Genomic DNA, 18,307 nt, shown 5'->3' with positions numbered 1-18,307 from the left:
TGGCAACAGGTTTGGTTTTTGGTTTTTTTAAAACAAAAAATAACACACTTGAGTAACATGCTTCTTAGTTCAATCAAATATATGAGACCAAATGGGCAACTCCTGTCCAAAAGCAAGACAAGAAGGCAGGAAGGGACAGGAACTGGACACAGGGAACCCAGAGTGCAGAAAGGAAGAGTGCAGTCACATTGTGGGGATTGCAACCAATGTCACAAAACAATATGTGTATAAATTTTTTAATGGGAAATTAAGTTGAGCTGTAAACTTTCACCTAAAGCACAATAAAAACTTTTTTTTTATTTTTTTGATGGCGTGTGCTTTCAGTATTAGAATGCATGTTTACCAACTAAGTGTGTGTAATTTTTTGGTTGGTAATACTTATTTTCAGAAATGATATCTGGTAATACAAGCCACCAATAAGGTGAGTGGCACTCTGGCACCACTATTCTGTGGTACGGCAATATAGCAATAAGAATTAAATAGAGAATTCTTTGTGGGTGCCTTTCCATTAGGTTACATGAGGAACCTCTGGTCTTCCAAATATGACACAGAAAATTTAAAAAAAAAAAAACCATCAGGGCTCCCTAACTACCACCTAAAACCAAAAACCCGTTGCCATTGAGTTGATTCTGACTCATAGCAACCCTGCAGGACAGAGTGGAACTGCCCCATAGTGTTTCCAAGGAGCACCTGGTGGATTCAAACTTTTTGGTTAGCAGCTGTAGCACTTAACCACTAAGCCACCAGGTTTTCCAACTATCACACAGGAAAGTCATAATTATGCTTGCAAGCCTTATCTCGCATAAATAAAGGGAAAAAAGGCAGAACTTTACAAAACTAACACATCCAGGAAACACCACCTAATAGCGTGCTTAATCTAAACAACAGGGAGACTCCAACTCCTGTCAGCTGAGATTCATGCATTTAAAAAGGGACCTCCTTGAAACTAAATGCATTAGAACCAGAAAAACTTACTACATACAAGGTCCAAAGTCATAAAAAGTGACTGGTATATTGTTAAACCAATAGTAACTAAAGAGTAAGGGAAGGGTTGCACAACCGATTATTGTAATTGTTGTCAAGAAGTTGTACACCTGTAAAAAGTTGCTGCTTATGTACAACCAAAAACCTCATTGAACTTGGTTCCTTGGTTTGGAGGTTCAGGATCAAGGTTTCATGGGACATACCAGTAAATTGGCCTAATTACATGTTTAGTGCCTCTGTTCTACCTCCCAATTCAATGTGTACTGCCTGGAGTCTTAAAAACTTGCAAGCAGCCATCCAAGGCACAACAAGAGGATAAGGAAATGTGTAGCTAATTGCCTCCACGAACAACTGCCTCCTTTACCATGAGACCAGAAGAACTGGTGCCCAGTTACCGTTACTGAACATTTTGATCAAAGATTCTATAGCATAATCCTGATCAAAAGGGGGGGAAATACAGGATGGAATTTCAAACTCTCATGGACTCCAGGCTTCCTGGTGCCATGAAGTTTGGATGAGTTTTTGAAACTATTGCCCTGAGATAATCTTTAATCCTTAAATGAAAAATATCCCCTGAAGTCTTAAAACCAAACATTAGTTTAGCTTAACTAGAAAAAATGTCTGCCTTGAGCATTATGCTCCTCTAAGAACTATCTGTGTGGGATCAAACTGACAACAGCTACTGGAAAGATTAGATAGGAACCATAGTGGGTAGTGAATTTATGTTAACGAAGTAGGAACAACTCAGTAAATGAAGGTAAGAATCGTGGCACAAATCAAAGAATGTAATCAATGTCACTATATGGTACATGTACAAACTGCTGAACTGGCATATGTTTTGCTATGTATATTCGCAACAAAAACAACAAAATAAATAAAGTTTAGAGGCACCCAAAAAGAAAGGTAAAAAATGAAAAAAAAAAAAAAAAAACTAGGGGAAAAAAACTTCTGGGGAAAGCTGCATGTCTATTCATTCTACAATGCTGTAGTGATGGGGAGCATAAGCAACCCACTCCTCCAGAATTATTCCTATTTTTTTTTTTTCTTATAGAGAACAGACTCAAGATCTTGATTTTACTGGCTGTGCGTCAAGTTTATTCAAACTGAACCAATTGCCATTGGCCTGACCCTCTCCAATACAAAGCAGTTTTCCCACAGGCCTAAAGAGGCTAGAATCTTGGTATAAGATTGTAACATTTTCTGTTCTACATTCTACTTTGGTGAGTAGCATTTGGATTCTTAAAAGCCTGTGAGCGGTCATCTAAGATTCTCCACTGGTCTTGCCCCTTCAGGAGCAAGGGAGAATAAAGAAAACTAAAGACGCAACAGAAAGACTAGTCCAGAGGACTAATGGACCACAACTACCTTGGCCTCCACCAGTCTGAGTCCAGTACAACTAGATGGTTCCCAGCTACCACTACTGACTGCTCTGACAAGGGTCACAATATAGAGTCCCTGACAGAGCTGGAGAAAAATGTAGAACAAAATTCTAACACACGAAAAGAAGATCAGACTTACTGGCCTGACAGAAAATGGAGAAACCTTGAGAGTATGGCCCCCACACACCCTTTTAGCTCAGTAATGAAGCCATTCCTGACATTCACACTTCAGCCAAAGATTAGACAGGCCCACAAAACAAAACAAGACTAAAAGGGCACACCAGACCAGGGGCAAGGATTAAAAGGCAGGAAGGGACAGGAAAGCTGGTAGTGGGGAATCCAAGGTCGAGAAGGGAGAGTGTTGACATGTCGTGGGGTTGTTAACCAATGTCATAAAACAATATGTGTACTAACTGTTTAATGAGAAGCTAGTTTGTTCTGTAAACTTTCATCTAAAGTACAATAAAAAAAAAATTTTAAAGATTTTAACATTTTCCCAAACATCTGCTAATTTATGGTAGAAAGATTCATTTGTGTGATTCTATCTTTCCCTTTCCCTTTGTGCATTTGCTTATCCACACTCAGCAGAAAATGCAAAAGAGGGAGAGCAAGTGACTTCTGGCACAAGAACAAAATAATCTCTTTCGATGTCTTTACCTCATGACTCTCTCTTGCTCACTCTGGTCTTTAGACTGAGCTCTGCCTCTTTGTCTAGACCTATGATATCCATATGACTCTGGCAGCCCATATGATCCACATCTCAACATCTTACCTGTTAAACATGACACAGATGCCACATCTAGCATCTCCCATTCCCTAGTCAGATTCCTATTAAATGCAGCTGTCTTAGTCATCTAGTGCTATAACCGAAATACCACAAGTATTTAACAAAGAGAAATTTATTTCTTCACAGTAAAGTAGGCTTAATGTCCAAATTCAGGGCATCAGCTCCAGGGGAAGGCTTTCTCTCTCTGTCAGCCTTCTCACCAATCTTCCCCCTGGACTAGAAGCTTCTCTACACAGGAGCCCCGTATCCAAACCACACGCTCTGCTCCAGGCACTGCTTTCTGGTATGAGGTCCCCCTGTGCTCTGTCTCTGTGCTGGTTTCTCTCTTTTATATCTCAAGAGATTGCCTCAAGATACAATCCAATCTTATAGATTGAGTCCCACCTCACTAATACAACTGCCAGTCATCTTCCCTCATTAATATCATAGAGGCAGGATTTACAACATATAGAAAAATCACACAATACCAGGAATCACGGCCCACCCAAACTGATACACACATTTTTGGGGCGACATAATTGAATCCACAACAGCAGGCCTGCTACTGCCTATCTCCCTTGTGTCAGAAAGTAGGGACCAAAGGTAGAATTCCCAATTATACAAGTAATATGGAATCTCTGAAGATGTGGGCAGAATATCAGAACTGCCTTACTAACACAAGCTCATAGTCAAACCACCAAAATTATCTCTAACAATGGTCTAGGAAAAGCATCTCTAGTGCCTGTCATAGTGCCTGGACCAACAAGTATTTGTTGGAGTGATGAAGGGATAGAAGAAAGAAAGGAAGGAGAGGGGAGAAAGGTGAGGAGAGAAGAAAGGGGGAAAGGAAGGAAAGTTGCTCTAAAGGTTAAATCTCTAAAAGTTAACTATATCATATAAAGCAGTGCTTCCAAACATTAATGTGCATATGAATCAACTGAGAATCTGATTAAAATGTAGATTCTTATTCAGTATGTCTGGACAATCAGCAACATCATGATAAATGGAGAAAATATTGAAGTCGTCAAGCATTTTATTTTACTTGGATCCACAATCAACATCCATGGAAGCAGCAGTCGAGAAATCAAATGACATATTGCACTGGGCAAATCTGCTGCAAAAGACCTCTTTAAAGTGTCCAAAAGCAAAGAGGTCACTCTGAAGACTAAGGTGTACCTGACTGAAGCCTTGGTATTTTCAATCGCCCCACATGCATGCGAAAGCTGGACAATGAATAAGGAAGACCTAAGAAGAACTGGTCGGCAGTTTGAATTCCCCAGGCGCTCCTTGGAAACTCTATGGGGCAGTTCCACTCTGTCCTATAGGGTCGCTATGAGTCGAAATCGACTCGACGGTGCTGGGTTGGGTTTGGGTTTGGTTAAGAAGAACTGATGTCTTTGAATTATGGTATCGGTGAAGAATATTGAATATACTATGGACTGCCAAAAGAATAAACAAATCTGTCTTGGAAGAAGTACAGCCAGGCTGCTCTTTAGAAGCAAGGATGGCAAGACTTCATCTCATGTATTTTGAACATATTCCTGGAGAAGGACATCGTGCTTGGTAAAGTAAAGGGTCAGCAAAAAAAAAAAAGATCCTCAACAAGATGAATTTACACAGTGGCTGCAACAATGGTGAAGGCTAAACAGGCTTTACAAGGCTAAATAAGAGCGCCCTCACATGGTTCGCTAGTTCACTACAGTTTGCTAAGTCATCCTTATGTAAGTCCCTGGCATGTAGCCACTATTGTCCACTACCTCTATAAAATTTATTCCCTCCCACTGCAGGGTATGAAGATCTGCTTTGGTCCTGTGGCCACCCAGGACTTGCCTCACTCAGTATGTAAGTCTCCCTGATAAATTCCTTCACCACTACACATTTGTTGCCCGCCTCTTTCTTTTATCTCTTGGTGCCCTCCATTTTCAGGGACAAATTTCAAACTACGGGTCCGTGCCCAGACACATGGGCTCAAGCATCGCAACGATTGTGACAATGGTACAGGACCAGGCAGTGTTTCATTCTGTTGTTTGTAGGGTTGATATGAGTCACAACTGACTCTACAGTACCTAACAGGTCTGGATTGGGGTCTGGGATTCTGCATTTCTAACAAGCTTCTAGGTGATGCCCAGTGTTGCTCATCCATGGACCACATTTCTAGTAGCAAGGATCTAAATAATTCCGGACACCACAATATGTGGTATGTAATATTAGAAGAATATTTCTAAGCCCGTCTTCAAATTTTCATTATGAGCCACATCTCAGGATTACACATTTTGTAATTTTTACTTTGCCTCTTGTGGGGCCAAATAATGAGGACTTTTATGAATGGATCCAATAAGTAACACATTTCCCCACCCAAATTTAGAACTGAAAAGCAATCGATACCACAATTTGTGTTACTTTTTTGGATGATAAGTTAATATTGGAGAATGTAGATTATATCTGTGGGCAAGTGGGCTTTATTATACAGAATCCCAGTCACAGGAAATGCTAAACCTCCTCAGGTTTTCTCAGATGGAGGCTTCTGCCTGTACAGCTTGCAGAATGCATGTCCTCTGCAGGCAGACTCATTTCCAAGGAGCGAGGGGTCATGAGGGAAGGGGCTATATACTATGACTGTCCTCTATCCCAAACTCACCAACCTAATAAGTCTGTTCTGCCCCGCCCCCCATCGGGGGAGTAAATGAGACACTAGAGATAGACCAAGGTTGTTTTTTCTAATGGAGCTCTCACCACATGGAAGGCAATATCAGACGGGTTGAAGAAGTGTTCTCTTGCAATACATCTAGAAAACTTAGAGTCAAGTAGGGATGAACCCAGCAATTATGCAATTCTCGAGGAATATATTTCTGTATATGAACTCTTCTCCTGGTTTAATTTTTATCGTTTTTCCTTAAGCCCTATATCTTTAGTTACTTCTTTTTTCTATGCATTGAATTAATAAAAAATAATACTTAACATTTATTGAGTTCTTGCTGTGTTCTATAGTTCATTTAATTCTCCAACCTTCCCATAAAGACTATTATTAAATCCACTCTAAGTGAGGAAACTGAAGCTTGTTATGTTAGGTAACTTGCCTCAAATCACACAACAAATAGTTGTCAGGGCAGAAATACTAACCTTGGTCTGTCTGGTCCCATTTTCAATCATTATTATTATTTTTATTTATTAGTGCCTTTATAATGTAACAGATGAATTTATGAAAACCACCACAAATCCACTTTTGAAATGAAGAATTGATTAAAGAAAGACATATAAGGGAAGGAAAGGAGAGAAAGAACTAGAGAGAGAAAATAGACGCAGCCCATAATGTCACTAACATCCTGGGAAACCATATCTACTACCAATTATCATCATAGCCCAACCCACTTCCAAAAGCCAGATACCAAAACATTTATTGTCAAGTCGATTCCAACTCACAGCAACCCCTTGCGTTACAGAGTAGAACTGTTCCACAGGGTTTTCTTGGCTGTAATCATTACAGAAGCAGATCACTAGGGCTTTCTTCCACAGTGCCACTGTGTGGGTTCAAACTGCCAACTTTTAGTTTAGTAGTCAAGTGCAGGCTGTTTGCACTAAGCAGGGACCTAACCCACTTCCAGGCCTATCTAAATTCCTTACCAGCGTTTTAGAGCTGGAAGGGATTTTTAATAATGATAGCTAACATTTACTGAGGCACAGTTAGTTATCCTGCCCAAATTCATGTGACTAGTAAGTGACAGAGCTGGGATTCAAAACCAGGTAATGTGGTTCTAGAGTCCATACTCTCAACATCCCACCACACCACTTTTTAGCACTTCTACTCCAAAGCTCACTTTTCATATGGGAGTATTAAGGCCTTGACTTGCCCGAAGACATCCAGTTAAGGTGCAGCAGAAACTTTCTTGGATTTGTTCTAAAAAAAAAAAATTTTTTTCTTAATTTCAAAGGCTTTTCTCCAGATAAAAAACAGAATTTTGTTTAAACCATTTGAATCCTCAACTATAAATCCATTCGACTGAGACTCTAACAGAGATGTGGCCTTTATCTCCACACAGCATTATCTTTCTCAAAAAAAGAAAAACCTTTAATCATTTCAATCGCCCTCATCTGGACTATCTTCTGCTTCTCTACAACTTTCTATGGTTACAGGCAGCGTTGTTGCCTGCTGCGTTGGGATGAGCTATGGTTTGTTCGGGAGGATGCCTACATTTTCTCTTTGGTTTCCTCCTAATTAATACCCAGGACATTCCATTTGTTCTTCATTGTTTTAGTTTAGTATATGTTTGGGTTTGTTTTTGTTTTGTTTCGTTTTTCATATTTTGTTTTGTTTTTGTTTTGATTGGTTTGGTTTGGTTTGGTTTGGTTTGGTTTGGTTTGGTTTGGTTTGGTTTGGTTTGGTTTGGTTTGGGCAAGACAAGGGGTTGCCTGTATCTACATATTATGCTTGAGAGAACAGAAAGATGATTCTTACCTCTCCCCAAGTTATAAAAAGCAACTTAAAGCCCATCTTCCTACAAACACAAATTGTGTAATTTCTCTCCGTATTTGAACAACCCAAGCTTGTTAATCACTTATCTGTAGTCTCACACAGTCATGTCAGCTATTCCTATAATTTCTTCTTTATTGGGTTAATTTCATTTCCCTCAAAAAGGTTCAAAATTTTCTTGAAACATAGAGATTTTGCTGTATTTTTGCATTCAACTACAGACCCATGTTGTTGTTGTTGTTAGGTGCTGTCCAGCGACCCTATGTACCACAGAAAGAAACACTGCCCAGTCCTACACCATGCTCGGAATCCTTGTTATGCTTGAGCCCATTGTTGCAGCCACTATGTCAACCCATCTCATTGAGGGTCTTTCTCTTTTTGGCTGACCCTGTACTTTACCAAGCATGATGTCCTTCTCCAGGCACTGATCCCTCCTGACAACATGTCCAAAGTAAGTAAGACAAAAGTCTCACCGTCCTTGCTTCTAAGGTGCATTCTGGTTGTACTTCTTCCAAGACAGATGTATTCATTCTTTTGGCAGTCCATGGTATATTCAATATTGTTCGCCAACACCACAATTCAAAGGTGTCAATTCTTCTTCAGTCTTCCTTATTCATCATCCAGCTTTCGCATGCATATAATGCGATTCAAAATACCACGGTTTGGGTCAGGCACACCTTAGTCTTCATCTTTGCTCTCCAACACTTTAAAGAAGTCCTTTGCAGCAGGTTTGCCTAATGCAATGCATCTTTTGATTTCTTGACTGCTGCTTCATGGGTGTTGATTGTGGATTCAAGTAAAATGAAATTCTTGACAACTTCAATCTTTTCCCCGTTTATCATGATGTTACTTACCAGTCCAGTTCTAAGGATTTTTGTTTTCTTTATGTTGAGGTATAATCCATACTGAAGGCTGTGGTCTTTAATCTTCATCAGGAAGTGCTTCAAGTCCTCTCACTTTCAGCAAGCAAGGTTGTGTCATCTGCAGAACACAGGTTGTTAATGAGTCTTCCTCCAATCCTGATGCCCCATTCTTCTTCATACAGTCCAGCTTCTCAGATTATTTGTTCAGAATACAGATTGAATAGGCATGGTGAAACGATACAACCCTGATGCACACATTTTCTGACTTTAAACCACCCAGTATCCCTTTGTTCTGTCCGAACAACTGCCTCTTGATCTATGTACAGGTTCCTCGTGAGCACAATTAAGTGTTCTGGAATTCCCATTCTTTGCAATGTTACCCATAATTTATGATCCACACAGTCAAATGCCTTCGCATAGTCAATAAAACACAGGTAAGCATCCTTCTGGTATTCTCTGCTTTCAGCCAGGACCCATCTGACATCAGCAATGATATCCCTGGTTCCACGTTCTTTTCTGAATCTGGCCTGAATTTCTGGCTATTCCTTGTCAATATACTGCTGCAGCCACTTTTGAATGATTTTCAGCAAAATTTTGTTTGTGTGTCATATTAATGATATTGTTCGATATTTTTCTCATTCAGTCAAATCACCTTTCTTGGGAATAGGCATAAATATGGGTCTCTTCCAGTCAGATGGCCGGGTAGCTGTCTTCCAAATTTCTTGGCATAGACAAGTGAGCACTTCCAGGGCTGCATCCATTTGTTGAAACATCTCAATTGATATTCCGTCAATTCCTGAAGCCTTGTTTTGCACCAATGCCTTCAGTGCAGCTTGGACTTCTTCCTTCAGTACCATCGGTTCCTGATCATATGCTACCTCTTGAAATGTTTGAACATCGACCAATTCTTTTTGGTAAAATGACTCTGTATTCCTTCCATGTTCTTTTGATGCTTCCTGCATCGTTTAGTATTTTCCCCATAGAATTCTTCACTATTGCAACTCAAGGCTTGAATTTTTTCTTCAGTTCTTTTGGCTTGAGAAACGCCGAGCATGTTCTTTGTTCCCTTTTGGTTTTCTATCTCCAGGTCTTCGCACAAGTCATTATAATACTTTACTTTGTCTTCTCAAGCCGCCCTTTGAAATCTTCTGTACGGTTCTTTTACTTCATCATTTCTTTCTTTTGCTTTAGCTGCTTGATATGCCAGGGCAAGTTTCAGAGTCTCTTCTGACATCCATCTTGGTCTTTTCTTTCTTTCCTGTCTTTTTAATGACCTCTTCCTTTCTTCATGGTTGATGTTCTTGATGTCATTCCACAACTCATCTGGTCTTCGGTCATTAGTGTTCAACTCTTCAATCTATTCTTGAGATAGTCTCTAAATTCAGGTGGGATATACTCAAGGTCGTACTTTGGATCTCATGGACTTGTTCTAATTTTCTTCACTTTCAACTTGAACTTGCATGTGAGCAATTGACGGACTGTTCTGCAGTCAGCCCCTGGCCTTGTTCTGACTGATGATAGGGAGCTTTTCCATTGTCTCTTTCTACAGATATAGTTGATTTGATTCCTGTGTATTCGATCTGGCAAGGTCCACATGTATAGTCGAAGTTTACGTTAGTGAGAAAAGATATTTGCAATGAAGAAGTCATTGGTCTTGCTAAAAATTCTATCATGTGATCTCCAGCATTTTTTCTATCACCAAGGCCATATTTTCCAACTACCGATCCTTCTTTGTTTCCAGCTTTCACATTCCAATCACCAGTAAATTATCAGTGCATTCTGATCACATGTTCAATCAATTTCAGACTACAGAAGCTGGTAAAAATCTTCAATTTCTTCATCTTTGGCCTTAGTGGTTGGTGTGTAAATTTGGATAATAGTTGTGTTAACTGGTCTTCCTTGTAGGCATATGGATATTATCCTATCACTGACAGTGTTGTACTTCAGCATAGAGCTTGAAATGTTCTTTTTGACGATGAATCCAACACCATTCCTCTTCAAGCTGTCATTCCCAGCATAGTAGACATATCATTGTTCCATTCAAAATGGCCAACACCAGCCCATTTCAGCTTGCTAATGCCTAGGATATCGATGTTTATGTGTTTCATTTCATTTCCGAAGATTTCCAAATTTCCTAGATTCATACTTCGTACATTCCACATTCCAATTACTAATGAATGTTTGCAGCTGTTTCTTCTCATTTTGAGTAATGCGTCTGTCAGTTTGTCGCACTGTGGGGACTTGCATGTTGCTGTGATGCAGGGTCACGCATGTCAGACAAGTTTCAGCTCAGCTTCCAGACTAAGACAGACTAGGAAGAAGGGCCCAGCAGTCTACTTCTGAAAAGAATTAGCCAGTGAAAATAGCAGTGGAACATTGTCTGATACAGTGCTGGAAGATGAGTCTCCCAGGTTGGAAGGCACAGACCCCATATTTAAGTGAAGTATTGACTATCTAGCCTGGAAGTAAGAGATGAAGAAATTCTTATCAGACAAGAAATGGTGGCTAGAAATAAAAACACAGTAGGAGTAGGGGTTATCTTTAGGGACATGAAGATCTGTGTTGTTGCAGGTACTCTGTCTAGTGTGATCTCTGGACTCAGCCTGCCTTGGTTCAAACTCCAACTCCACCATTTCCTAGCTATCTGACTTACAGAAAGTTAATTAACCCTTAGTGAATTCTGTTTCTCATCCATAACTGTATTTGTATACATCAGTATACAAAATTGTAGACATTAGTATACAAAAATATACATCAGTTGCCCTTCATAGGGTTGGTATGGGGGTTGAATGGCTTAAAAACAGGCAATGTACTTAATACTTTTTCTGACACATACCCATTATAACCGTTGCCATCGAGTCAATTCCAACTCATAGAGACCCTACAGGACAGAGTAAAACTACCCCATACAGTTTCCAAGGAGTGCCTGGTGGATTCGAACTGCCGACCTTTTGGTTAGCAGCCAAGCTCTTAACCACTGCACCACCAGGTATGACACATAGTAAGCACTTAATAACTATTATTATGCAGGAGAGAGATTAAACTTGTACCTTGTGGTCTGAGACCCATAGAGAGGGGATCTAAAAGAGGTAGACTCTAGCTCAACATAAAAAATAAGTTTTAGTAATCAACGCCATACCTGGCACTCAGTATGTAACCAGTAAATATTGAAAGAATAGGCAAGAAAAAATAATGAATAGATATTTCAGAGAATGGAATGGTGGGCCTCAGGAGGACATAAGTTTCTCATCACTGGATTATCTCAACAGATGTTTGATGACAACTTATAACAGATATTAGTGAAAATTCAAATATAGTTGGTAGGGTGGATCTATGATATGACTTCCCTCCATCTTTCCCCTACCCTTTTATCGCTGTCAAAAAAGAGGCCAGATCTTCTAGGTTTTCTTAGGATTATTCTACTAGTGTCACAAGGGAATTAGAGGGAGCCTGTAGAAAAGAAGATAAGGCAATGACAATGGTGCAAGAAGCATTGAGAATCTCAGTCATCCATCTTATTAATGACAGCGCATTAACAATTTCAATTTCCCTTGAATTTCTCCATTTCTCTCCATTCCAAATCAACTTTTTTTTTTTTTTATCAATCCCAAGGTTGGTTTTTCTGGACTTCCTTCCTAAGATTTATCCTTTACCACCTCTCTGCCCCTTCTGTTGCATATGCCTGGTGATACAGGGCAAAAGTGAATGTTTATGACAAGACTGGATATTTGGCTGGGAGATGAGGCTGAAAAGGTAGACTGGGAAACAGACTGTGAAGTGATTGGTTGGCTGATTGGTGCTTGGGCATTCCCAATGCATTTATTTAATAAATTTTATTGTACACTTACTATGGGCTATTATTGCTTAGTACTGGGAATACATAATAGAATATATATGACCTCATACATGGAGGATCTCATAGTCTCTTTATCTCGGTCCTAAATGGGCTTTCATTGCTGGCAACTCTAGTTGAGCACAAGCATGCCCTCTTCTTCCCATGGATTATCAAGTGGCCTCTCATCATAGAGCACTCTCCCTTTTCTATCCATTACATTTTCCTCTCACTGACACAGGGGTCTGCATGGCTTGGTATAGGAATAACTTCAACAACAGGCTTTAATGGAGGAAATATCAATAGCAGTAGAGACTATGGGATATTCCAGCTGAACAGGTGATGGTGCAAAGACAACAGACATTCCTTAGAAAATGCCTGTAACATAATGTGCAACAGTAAGGTCTCTATTCCCTCTGATGGCTGGGTGAAATGAGGGTGGGTAACATAGGTGCAAAACTGAATGTCCTGCTCCCTAACACCTGATTCTCAGCCTGTGCTGAGAAAGCTGGGTATAGGAAATAAAATGGTGCTGTACAAGTCTCACCCTAAAATGAGATTCTCCCACTGCAAAGGAGGAAGACAGACACACTGGCCCCTAAGACTCCTGAATCCCCAAAGCCTATTTCATCCTCCTCACCTTCATGGGTCTCCATCCCTTAAGCCATGTTATTCCTATCCCTGGTACATGCACCACTGCACCACCATTTCACATACCCACACACAGCACTATGGACACACTGTGCACTTTCCTGAAAACAAAGGCTCTCTCTGGTCTACCAGGTATTGACTACCTTCTGGAAGGGCCAGTGACCACAGACAAATTCTAAGCAAAGGCAAAAAAAAAAAACTTAGGCACAATGGAAGGTAAACCCAGAGAAGGGCTCCAGAGATAAAAGATTTCTAAATCCCAGGACTATTTCCTCTGGGAACTCCCCTCAAAATATGACCAATTATTGAAAACAGGAAAAAGGATTTTTTCCTCCCCACTCATCCACTTTTCAGAATTTATGGATGATGGCACTGATAATGGCATCTGCTGTGCCAAGAGTGTTGTGAACGATCCTAATGGGATGCTTGCCTGGTAAAGTGAACATGAGGGCAGAGACTAGGCACTCTGTCAGGGGCGAGCCCAGACAGTACCTGGAATGCTGACGTAAGCAACATCTATGCTGTAAGGATTTTCCCTGGGATTAGGAGAGGCTGAGACTATTCTCCTGAGGTGAAAATGAGGCACAGTACCTTGTGATGCCTTCATCACAATAGGAAGAGGGACACTACCTCCACTCCAAAAATATTTAACTTATTATCTCAAAAGTGACATCTCTTGGCAAAATGGACTCAATAGGAACAAGGGACTGGGTTCTAGTCTTTTTTTTTTTTTTTTTAAATCAGTTTGTGTGATTTTATTTCCTTTTAAAAAAAAAAAAAAAAGACTAGAACCCAGTCCCTCGAGGAACTAAAGCACCCACACGTGTCCTGGATAGGCAAGCCCTCCCTATCCGAGACTCTCCTACAGCAATAAACTGACTCCAGCCAGAAAGCCCAACATCTCCTCTCATCCAAGCTCCTTAAACACCTCTGCCCCTGTCTCTGATCTATGCTTTCTCTATCCTTAGGGCAGCCTGGGTAAAACACTGCAAAGATTTGGATTTGTCCAAACATTTGGCTGGTTGTAAGCTGTGAGACTGTCCTTGAACTTGGTTCCTGAAGAAAGTTGCCCAGAAGACAGGGAAACTCAACATTCTTGGAGGCTCTGAATCTTCCCCCATCCCTACCTCCAAAATAAAAATTACTCAAGTACCCCTGGCTGGGTCATGACAGAGACTTGCTGCAGAAACTTCTGCTGGAAATCTTGTTCTCTCCAAGCCTACCACTCGAGTTTCCTGCATCTCCTCTGGAAAGATGTTTAAGGAAAATCCTTGCCTGAGAATTTCTTGGGGGTACTCATTTTGGGCTCAAAGTGACATTTGAATAAGGCATTCGGGATGCCAGCTTTTATGGAATTCATTTAGTGGAAGTGACTAACCTTATTTTCCATTACAAGGAAGGAAAGCTCAAGATGAAACTGAAGAAAATTGTCAGAGATTTGGTTTAGACATGGGGAAGGACTGGCAGAATATCAGAATGATTGTTGGTTAGTGTAAATGTCTAAGCTGCTGTAAATAGAATTCCAAATATATGGTGCGAGTAATTTATTTGTCTCTCACAAAACAATCCAAGGTGTGTGGACAGGCTCCTTTGAAACCCAGGTTCTTTCCATCTTGCATCTCCACCCTCCCCTGTAACCGTGCTTCTCATAGTATACTCATGGACCAGCAGCATCAGCATCACCCGGGAGCTTATTAGAACTACAAATCTGGAGTCCACTACACACCTACTGAATCCTTGTTTTAATGAGCTCTCCAGGTGATTCTTATGCACAGTAAAATTAGAGAAGCACTGCCCTAGAGTACTCTCTTCATCTGTATGGACAAAGCTGAATTGAAGGTACATCCCTCTTCCAGTTTGTGGGAAGGCAAATGAGGGTGGAGAACCACACGTGCAAAGTTTTAAAGCCCAAGCCTGAAAGAGGTGTATGTCAGTTGTATTTAGATTCCAAAGGTAAGAATTTAATCACACAACCATACCTAGCTGCAAGGGGGCCTGGGAAATGCAGTCCCCGGCAAGACAGCCGCAGTCCTGCTGCCAGTAACCCATTGCTGTTGAGTTGATTCCGACTCATAGCTACCCTATAGGACAGAGTACCACTGCCCCATAGTTTCCAAGGAGCACCTGGTGGATTCGAACTGCTGACCCTTTGGTTAGCAGCTGTACCACTTAACCACTACGCCACCAGGGTTTCCAGTCCTGCTACAGTATTATGGAAAATCGGGAGAATGGATTTTGGTGGACAACTAGCAGTTTCTGCAGTGATAAAGCACTTAATATAGTGAATCACTTATATTCCTGTAAATATTTTCCAGTATGACCCATGCGATAGAACCATATGGCAGTACTTTTGTGTCCTACCACCCCTGGGTGGTGCAAACGGTTAAGCACTGGACCATTAGCTGAAAGGCTGGAGGCCTGAACCCACCCAGAGGACCCTGGGAGACGGACCTGGAGATCTGCTTCCAAAAGGTCACAGCCTTGAAAACTCTATGGAGCAGTTCTACTCTGCACACCTAGGGTTGCCATGAGTCAGAACCAACTTGACCGCATCTAAGAACAACAATCCCACCCCACCCATCAACAACAATACCCCTTTAAATTTATTGGGGCAAGTTCTTTTGCTTCTGGATAGAAACTCAAGGTAGTACTGTGACTTCGCTGGTCACTCTCAGGTAATGAAAGCACACCAACTCTCTCCAAGGAATCCTCTTTCTCCAGCTCTTTTCCTGGGCTCTCCAACACGTTTTATAGGCGACAATGAAAGACCAACTAAGTATGCAAAAACGAATTTTCACCATCTCCTTTTGTAAACATCTGTGGTCTTCCCTTTCACTGTGGAATGTGACATCTACTCTTAGGGCCTCAGCTAAAACTGAAACTAAGACAGCTTCCAATTTAGCCTCCTAATACAATATCTTTTACAAAGCACTTCCAGAGACTTTTTTTCTTTTTATTGTACTTTAGGTGAAGGTTTGCAGAACTAGTTTCTCATCAAACAGTACATTGTTCTATGACATTGGTTAACAACCCCAGGACATGAAAACACTCTCCCCTCTTCTCAATCCCTGGATTCCCTATTACCACCTTTCCTGTTCCCTCCTGACTTCTAGTCCCTGTCCCAGGGCTGGTGTGCCCCTTTAGTCTTGTTTTGTTGCATGGGCACAGACTAGTTCTTATTTGGCCCTACTACCACCCTATAATGGTCCCTAGGTGGTGCAAACGGTTCGCACTCAACTGCTAACTTTAAGGTTGGCGGCTTCAAACCCACTCAGCGGTACCATGAAAGTAAGGCCTGGCAATCTGCTTCCGTAAGATCACAGCCAAGAAAACCCCATGGCACAGTTCTACTCTGTAACACATAGGGTCACCATGAGTTGGAATCCACTCGATGGCAACTAACACCCTATGTGTGTCCTTCGGTGGAACAGTTAAGCCCTTGGCTGTTAACTGAAAGGTTGGCTGTTCAAGTCCACCCAGAGGCATCTCAAAAGAAAGGCCTGGCAACCTACTTACAAAAAAATCAGCCATTGAAAACTCTAGAGCACAGTTCTACTCTGACACACATGCAGGCACCAAAGAAAGCAAGACACTGTTGTCTTGTCTCCTGGCTGCCACAATCCCTGCCTCGCTGCTCCTGCAGCAGGCACCTTCTGGGTAGCTTTGAGTAGATGTCATTCCTACTGTTGCTACAACTGCCGGCTCAACTTCTTTCCTCTACTCAGTGTGATATTTGCCGATAACAGTAAAACTTATGATACATTTTAACAAGTTTTCTGTATCTAAATGTAATAAAAACCTTAAGTTTCCTCAGTTTTGAAAAGATGCAGCATGCTCTCTCATGACGTCTGGTGGTCATAACTAGTCACTGCAGCCATGTCCGTTTATGGGAACTTTGACCCGAAGGCCTGGCCTGAAGGTAGGCCTTTACCCAGATCATCATTGCACCAGGCTTCAGCTTTGTGTCCAGCACCTTTTCTGCCGCTATGATAAACGGCTAATGCTAAAATTCAACGGCTAATTTCAATTCAACAAATATTCCTGAGCATTTGCTATATATACACAGCTACCCGGAACTCATCTATGCGACCAATACCATCACAGTGCTAGTAAAAAAAAAATAGTACACCATAGGAAATCAATAAATTTTCACTAAACAAGGATACAGAAGCCAGAGTGCACAAATAAGCATTCAAGCAGGCAGTCAGTGCTAAAATGGAGGTAGAAAAATAACCTTTGCCTGGTTTGAGGCAGAGGTCTATTTGGTTTGAGGCAGTGCAATTCTCAATGTTCAGCAAGGTCAACGGGAAGTCCATGTCTTAAACATAGTATCCATTTTTTATAAAAACTACTCTTACCAAACTAGGAATAGAAATTTGTAAACCTGATAAAAATTATCTACAAAAATAAAAAACCTTCAAGTTCTTTAAGTTTCTTTCAAATCAGAGTCAAAGTAAGTTTGCCCTGTGTCACCACTTTTATTCAGTACTGTAGTAGAAGTCCCAACCAGTATATTAAGGCAAAAATAAATAAAAGGTTTAAGAATTAGAAAGGAACAAAACTGTCATTATTTATGGATGACATGATTATGTACTTAGAAGATCCAAAATAATCTACAAATTAGAATAAGAGGACTTTGCAAAGCTGCTGAATATAAAATCAATCCACAGGAATCAAATGTATTGCCATTAACCAGTAACAATATTCAAAGGTAAATTCTTAATATGACCATATGTTTAAAAAAAGTTAAGTACCTAGAAATAACTCCAACAAATTATGTGAAGAAATCTTTGGGGGATGGAGAGAAAAACTAAAGATCTACATGATGTACCATGCCCAGTATTTTTATGTACTTCATTTCTCCCTAAATAGACCTATAAAACCAATGTAATCCAAATCAGAATCCCAATAGTTTTTATAGGATTTAACAGACTGATTCTTAATTTATATATATATATATATATATATATATATATATATATATATATATATACATTACCAAAAAACCAAACCCACTGCCATTGATTACAACTCATAGCGACCCTATAGGACAGAGTAGCACTGCCCCAGCGTATCCAAGGAGCGCCTGGTGGATTCGAACTGCCGACCTTTTGGTTAGCAGCCATTATCTCTTAACCACTACGCCGCCAGGGTTTATCTATCTACCATCTATCTAATGTATCTATCTTCTATCTATTTATACATACGGAAATGCAAAACACCAAAAAGTAAAGATATACAGACATAGATATGGACATAATGATATTTTTACTTAATATAAAGGGGTTGGCATAAGCAGTGGAGTGAAAGGGTAACACTATTTCAGAAAGATCATTCTGTCTACACTACGGATTATAGAAGGGC

The sequence above is a fragment of the Loxodonta africana genome, chromosome 4 (genome assembly GCF_030014295.1).
Source record: "Loxodonta africana isolate mLoxAfr1 chromosome 4, mLoxAfr1.hap2, whole genome shotgun sequence".
NCBI classification, from domain to species: domain Eukaryota; kingdom Metazoa; phylum Chordata; class Mammalia; order Proboscidea; family Elephantidae; genus Loxodonta; species Loxodonta africana.
This window is presented reverse-complemented; position numbering follows the sequence as displayed.